General features: G+C 39.4%; 1 long non-coding RNA gene across 3 annotated transcripts; it reads left to right on the plus strand.

Annotated features, from left to right (window-relative positions):
- Positions 1-285: 285 nt before the first annotated feature.
- LOC123994685 lies at positions 286-7,059 on the plus strand. Of its 3 annotated transcripts, none has more exons than XR_006831696.1 (3): positions 286-416; positions 5,615-5,755; positions 6,943-7,059. It is a non-coding gene; the product is annotated as an uncharacterized LOC123994685 (long non-coding RNA). The 3 variants fall into 3 exon arrangements; XR_006831695.1 differs by having other exon boundaries at positions 299-416; positions 5,585-5,755; XR_006831694.1 differs by lacking the exon at positions 286-416 and adding an exon at positions 4,357-4,448 and having other exon boundaries at positions 5,585-5,755.
- The last annotated feature ends 422 nt before the right edge of the window (positions 7,060-7,481 follow it).

Genomic DNA, 7,481 nt, shown 5'->3' on the forward strand with positions numbered 1-7,481 from the left:
CGTGGGTGTGGAGTCAAATGTAGGAGACAGAGAGTGGAATGCTGTGCGTCTTTAATAGCACCAACGCACCACAGGGTGCTCACAATCGTAACGGCCCCAAACACAGGGAATGAAAATGTACAACGGAAAATCACGACCAGGCACTAACACATACCTCTACAACAGAGCCGAAGGTTACACTGAAATAATCCCGCACAACAACCAGGCGGGCCGGCTGTCTAATAAAGACAAAACGAATCATCCATAAACAGGTGCTACCAATAAACATACAAGGAGGGGGATGAAAAACAATCCGTGGCAGCTAATAGGCCGGTGACGAGGACCGCCGAGCGCCACCCGCCCGGGAAGGGAAACCACCCTTGGTCGGACTCGTGACACTCACCTTGTTTTACCAAGACCAAATACCTTTACAAGAGGTTTGTGTATTTTTGGACATTCTCATAGGAGTTCCATCATTTTCTGTTCAAAATATCCTTCATGGCCATATCCAAATCATTTTCCTCTGTCTGATATTTTCAGGACCCTGTAATTGCTGTTTAAGTTTGTCCAAATATTGTTGAGGCACCAAGTACATTTTATTTGCCATCACACTGTGTTCAACCCCCACGTCTGGCAGCAATAAGGCTGGTGATGAAGGGCACGGCTATACTTCGTAAAGGTAGAAGAAAACCCCCCAGACTGTTGTATGTATTTTCTTTTGAAGACTGGCCCTTTTATTGGCAAAGAGTTTGATCGCAGTATTTTGTCTCTTTAATTTTTGTAATTGGGTCAGGGAGTGGAATGCGTCTATTGAGAAGATTCAAAGCAATCTCACATAGTGATAATGAGATCTGAAGAACAGTGACCCAAGATGGCCTTTTGTTCTTTAGGGGTAGCCCCAACTAGGGTTCTCAAGAGCGGTATGTTTCTTTTTAAACTCCGAGACATATCGGTTACTTTTTAGGAATGTAAACCGTCAGCCACTCCCACAGAAACAATCCTTTTCGGAGCCTCAGGTATTCTGGAGTATTTGATTTTTAAATCCACGATTAAATAAGAAAATGGCGCTTTGGTCGCGTCCTCATAGCTTTCCATAAAGTAGGATTTACTTCCAGGGTACATCTGCTGAGCTATGGAGTGTTAATTTGTAGTTTGTCCCTAGGATTTTTGAACAAAACCATGTAATTGGCGTTCAAACTAATGGTACGGCTATTTTTACCTTCGTGAAACACATTTTGTACCAAGTAAAGCACGGACAGGTTTCGATGATGAGTAAATTTCAAGATGTTCGCTACCAGCAAATAGCATATCGTCCAAAACCAGCAGATTGTTTTTATGAGGAGGTAAAAGTTAATCAGACAGGGATGCGGTTATTCCTTCAACAAACTTGATTTTTATTTTCTTCAACTCATCATACAAAGGTAAAGAAGGAATGTAAAGAAAGGGCGTTTATTATACAAGTCCAAAGAACAGGAACAAGATCACAACAGTAGCCTCAAAACAACAACGCAGTCCAGAAAAACACTTGTTCAACAGAACAGACGAAAACGCAACCCAAACAAATGACAGTAAACAAAACAATCCCGCACAAAACCAAGAGGGTAGGGGCGAGATTAAAACACCTCATTAACCAAAATAGGACACAGATGAACGACAAGACAGACAAAACCAAATGAAAAAGGATCGGTGGCAGCTAGTAGACCGGCGAGCGCCGCCCGAACAGGGAAAGGAGCCACCTTTGGTGGAAGTCGTGACAACTAGCCGGAATATTTTAGTAAATTGGAACCCCTTTTTTATCCCTAACAATCTTTTTGTAGGAGTTCAAAATGTCCAATTCACTATTCCGGTCGTTTATGAACCCCTCGACCAAGCGTGATTCCAAGAAACAATATTTCACTCCACTCTAAAAATATACTTTTGGATTAGAAACATGTCAATAGAAAAGGAATACTAAAATAGCCAATGTTGTGTCCTATACATCATAACCCGAGGAGTATCACCGTTGTTCAAGTGTCGCATATACATTTTTTTTAGTATCTCGATATTGTGTTAAATGTATAATAAACAACTATATTGTATACATGAAAAATGTTGTTTTGTCAGAAATATATAAATATAATAAAGTTTTACCTGCACTTGCATGCCGACGATGCAGTTGTGTACTCTATCGTCTGCCCTGCTGATCATGCTCTATCTGAATTACATTATGCTTTCATTATTTTGCATAAAATCTTCATTGACCTTAAATTATTATTGAATACGTGTAAAACTAAGTATATGTTTTCTAGAGTGTACAAAAATAATTCTAATGATTGAAGTTGTATCAGCATAGACGTTAAGCTGACTTTTAAAAAACATAAACAAGAAACATTAACTATATAGTTGTTTATGTTTGTGAAACCTTTAAATGTACACAATGAGAAGTGATTTTGTAACAACAGATTTTAACGGGGTAATTTGTATCGAACATATAACATTGTATGTTTGAATTAGAGCTCATTTAAAATGTTTTCATCACTTTGGCTCTACTGTACATGATTACATGGGGCTGCTGTACAGATTTGAGCACTTGACAAGACATTGACATTTCTCGGTATGTCTCCATCTGTAACATAATAAAGATTATAATAATAATGTTATTTTTTATAATAATACAAATCTGTCAATCAAACAAATGTATTTCTTAAAACCCCTTTTTGCATCTTCAATAGTTATAACAGCTAATGTTGGATGACCCAAATTAATTATTCATGCTCTTGAATCCAATCGTTTTCTGACCATTCGTCCTTCTCGGGCAGTTGTGATTCTGCGCCGTGCACTTGTGCCAAAGTATTGTGATGCGCTTTAGGTGCTAGATTATATAGCGAATCAGTGGAGTTTCCAGGGGGTGTGTGGTGGTATGTGTGTGTTAAATCTGTGTGTTAAATTTGCGCTTCTTGTGTTGTTCGGAGTTATGGTAAAGCACGCCGTACAGAACGGTAGAATATCGTCGGTTTCAGCCTCCGAAGTCGTTCATAGGTAGAGTCCATATTTCCTTGGGTATTCAAATCAAATCAAATATTTTTGTTGGGGTAAACACAAGATTAGTTTTTTAAAATAGCGTATACACTTTTGTTTTAATGCTTAATATATAAAGATTGTTAAGACTTATTTTTGTTATTTACGTCGAAAATAGCTTGATGGTGTAGGGCTGCGTAAAGAAGAATCGACCGGTTTGTTGTTCTGAATCCTCATCATGGATAGTTATAACATCTGATGTTGGATGATCCAAATGAATTATTCCCGGTAGCAGCTGTGTAAATGTCGGGTATCCTATAGACGTTTTTAAATAATATTAAAATATTGTAACGACCCTGGGTTTATAAGCGCGGAAATCGATTCTGCCGCACGAGCATGATTTTTGCGGCACGATAGCGCGCCGTACCTCGGGGTCGAGGGTTCGAGACCTGCTCCCTGCTGTTTCATTGCATTGGTGTCAGAAGTGATCGGCCCTTGCATCCACGACAGTGCGTGTGCTTGGCCGGTGAGCGCGTTCCTGTAAAACGTAGTCGCAAGCTAGCGCGATGACGCAGGACGCGCTCTTTGAAAAGAGGGAGTAGTTTAACGACCCTGGGTTTATAAACTCGGAAATCGACTCTGCAGCACAAGCATGCTTTTGTGGCACAGTCGATAGCGCGTCGGACTTCGGGCTCGAAGGTCGAGGATTCGAGACCTGTTCCCTGCTGTTTCATTACAATATGTTTATACGAAATATATACTTTTTAACTTTTAAAAAATACATACAATTGACATAAAAACATACCTGAAAATTCGATGTCCTTCACTTTTAGAATATCTGTAAAAACCATGTATAACAACAGTTTAATATTTGAGGAAACCTTATTAGAGAGAGAGAGTTCCAAACAGTGCAGTAATCCATAACAGGTAATATCAAACATTTCCCACAAACTACCCAACGCACACAAAATCTAAAATAATATATTATTTCCACACCTTCAAAATTCTTAATGTGTAAAGGCTGTGTCCTGACTGAGCCAATGTATGGAATGAACTTACAGACTGGGGGATTGCCTGTTGGTCCCCACCCATCCTCGGGAAATAACACCTGTTTTGGGGGGTAGACAACCTATGTGCAAATGACACCTTAGTGTTGATATTGTTTAGAAAAAAACATTGTTTATAAACCTTAGGGGGTGTCTAGGCCTATTCTATGGTGGTTGTGGGGTTTGACTGTTGCTCCCCTCCATCCTCGGGAAATAAAATAACACATGCTGTTTTTGGAGACATCCTGTGTGCAAATGACCCCTAGTGTTTAAAACAATGTTTAGAAAAAAACATTGTTTCGACACGCAATTGCAGAGACACACGCACCCCCCACACACACACACACACACACACCTCTTTCCCAGAAGCCTTTCTCTGAGACTGAAAGAGAGAGAGAGAAAAAACTGAGATTCCTTTCGTTAAAGGTGAGATACAATCTTAAAACCCGTTATTTAATTCTAAATCTGTATTACAGACCTTTTAAACATGTTATAATTAGTTAAACAATTTTACTATTCCTTTCGTACAGAAAAAGGGGAGGCTCTATGATCAACCAATCACATCCACCGTCTCTAAATCCCCGTTTTCAGGGTCTGACCAGTTCAGACCGTGTCTCTTCCCTGCAAGATAACCCGCTCCACCCAGGTTCCATATGTTTTCTTTCCCTGGATAGATCAAACGTCTTGCCTTTAGGCCCTGGGTCAAACTAGCTGATTGGTTTGCATTGGAACTATCGAATTGGGCACAAACTAAAATTGTCACTTTGGAGTCTGGACTATACGCCAATGAAGAGATTCTTATGGCTTTCAAATTATCTCGCCCGCAGACTTCCTCTTCCAGTGCGTACCCAGGCAGGGTTGTCCCACTCGGGGCCCGTTCGATCTGGCATAGCGCCAGCCGTATCTTAAGCCATTCTCTCATCCACAGCGCAGGAGAAAAACTCCCTGATTTTGTTTGCAAAAGGGTGCTGTTGCCACTGTTTGTGAAAATCTTCACAGTTGAATTGTCCGGTTGGAAAATGTAACGCATATGGCCATCACTCGTATCCAGCACTCTATAAAAAAATCAGGGGTTTCCCAAAGAATGTCTTAGATGATTTTGTCATTGTGTTCTTGATACGAGAAACACAGTACACCTACAATTTGTCTAGGAGACATGTTTAATTTCCTCTTTAGTGTTCTGGGTTTAATTTAATTTCGTATTTAGTGTTCTGGGGTTTGTCGCTTGTAGTGTTCACATACCCCCAGACATTACTGTTTTCATATACAACAGCCAGGACCTAAGCCCCCGGCCATACTCTTTGAAATGTTCAAACACATTCCACAGTTCAACGAGGTCACTATACACCAATCATCATGACAGCTTTAAGCTTTAACATAAACAGATGCACTATCTGGTTAAATATACACTCACTCGAGAGCGTGAGAACGGAAGGACAGGATGTACATATATGGGCGTAACCAAGTGACCCATAAAATTGGTCATAACTCACTTGTTTGACAGATGCCGTCTACTGTATCCTCCCTTACTGTATTAACAGTACTTTGTACTTTTTTTACAGCATCTGAGTGAATCATTTATATTTACCCAGGCTCGAACGATACTGTCCCAAAGAGCGTCTGGAGGACGGAGTTGTCAAGCGTGATGGAGAAGTCTTTGAGTGGGCAGACCTTCCCTGGAAGAGCAGCTGCTTTTTGTCTAGATCATGGCTAGGAGGGGTTCGGCCTTAGGGGTGAGGGAGTAGCTTTCTTAGGCTCAATAGAATGTGGGCTCCAAGTTTGAAGAAGATCTAATCATGTTGGATCATTCTTGGGTGGTCTCCAACTCAGAATGCACATACAAGGATAACAGGTGTTGTCTGAGATACATCAATTGCGAAAAGAAGCTACTTGCTGTTCACTCAAACCAACACTGTTTCGGATGGGAATGTCCATTCTACTGATTCTAATTCTATGGGACAATCACTATATATCCACCTGAACTACTCCAAAGCTGGGTGGTTGGTAATTTATAGTTTTACAAAGCTATAGTTGGTAATAAATATTTTACCAGTTCATACATTTTACTGATAACCATAAGAAATGAGATTCTATCCACCTCCTCATTCTCTGTCCTGTTGTTGTATAGAGATTGCAGCGTTGTATCTGTGTCTTATGGCGTCTGTGAGCGCATGGGCAGTTCCATTGAGACAGATACATAGTTGTGATCTGCTAGCTACTATGCCATGGGACTTCCAGCAATTGTGCTAAACTAACGATATACTAACTTCAAAAATCTCCAAACTGCACGAATAAACTGCAGACATAAGAATTGTATTCATGAGTTCATCTGACTCTGGGTAAAGTAGAAAAACAACCTAAATCTCACAACATCCCATAAAAAAATGTATACACCACAGTAGGGTTGGGATCAATTTCAATTCAATTCATTGAAGATGTTAAAGGGATAGTTCATTTTTTTTACACCTTATAATCAGATGGCTAACAAAGAAACGATGGGGGTGATGGGGGCTAGTTGTCAAATGTTTGTGGCCAAATCCCCTCAAGTTAATAATATAATAATAATAATATATGCCATTTAGCAGACGCTTTTATCCAAAGCGACTTACAGTCAATAGTGGCTACTTAATCAACTCTGAATCATGGATTACAGTTTTCCCTGGCCCATGGACTACTTTCAGGGTAAGGAACCATCTGACTGACTATAAGGTGTAAAAATGTGAACTAACCCTTAATTTAATTTACAAATCAATCATTGTAAATAGGGCATTAATGGTCAAAGATATCTTATTAAACTGAATATGATAAGCTTTTTACATGAAGGATTTTCCTTTTCTATTTGTTTTATTCATGACCCCAAACCCAACCCCTGAATGTACTATGTAATATTTATGCCATATTTGTTGTCTTCCCTCCACAGTTGCTGTCATGAAGCGCTTACCGGGTGCAACAAAGGGACAAGAGGGAATGGCTTAAAACAGTAAAGACTGAATTGAGAAGCGATGAAAGGAAAATAAAATTAATAGGATTAAATAAAGTTGTGTCGTTTGATCTGTTTTATTACCTTGACTACAAGTGTCATTGAAATAATTATCCAGTAACATATATGTGAACAACATTTGAATACTATGTGTCACACATATGAGCATTTAAGTATTATACATATGCACATGTGTGTATATAAGATTAAGATATGTCATACATGAAAACAGCCAATTCTTTAATATTTCAACTTATGTGACATACAGTGCCTTGCGAAAGTATTCGGCCCCCTTGAACTTTGCGACCTTTTGCCACATTTCAGGCTTCAAACATAAAGATATAAAACTATTTTTTTGTGAAGAATCAACAACAAGTGGGACACAATCATGAAGTGGAACGACATTTATTGGATATTTCAAACTTTTTTAACAAATCAAAAACTGAAAAATTGGGCGTGCAAAATTATTCAGCCCCCTT

This window comes from Oncorhynchus gorbuscha, linkage group LG14, assembly GCF_021184085.1.
Source record: "Oncorhynchus gorbuscha isolate QuinsamMale2020 ecotype Even-year linkage group LG14, OgorEven_v1.0, whole genome shotgun sequence".
Classification (NCBI taxonomy): Eukaryota; Metazoa; Chordata; class Actinopteri; order Salmoniformes; family Salmonidae; genus Oncorhynchus; species Oncorhynchus gorbuscha.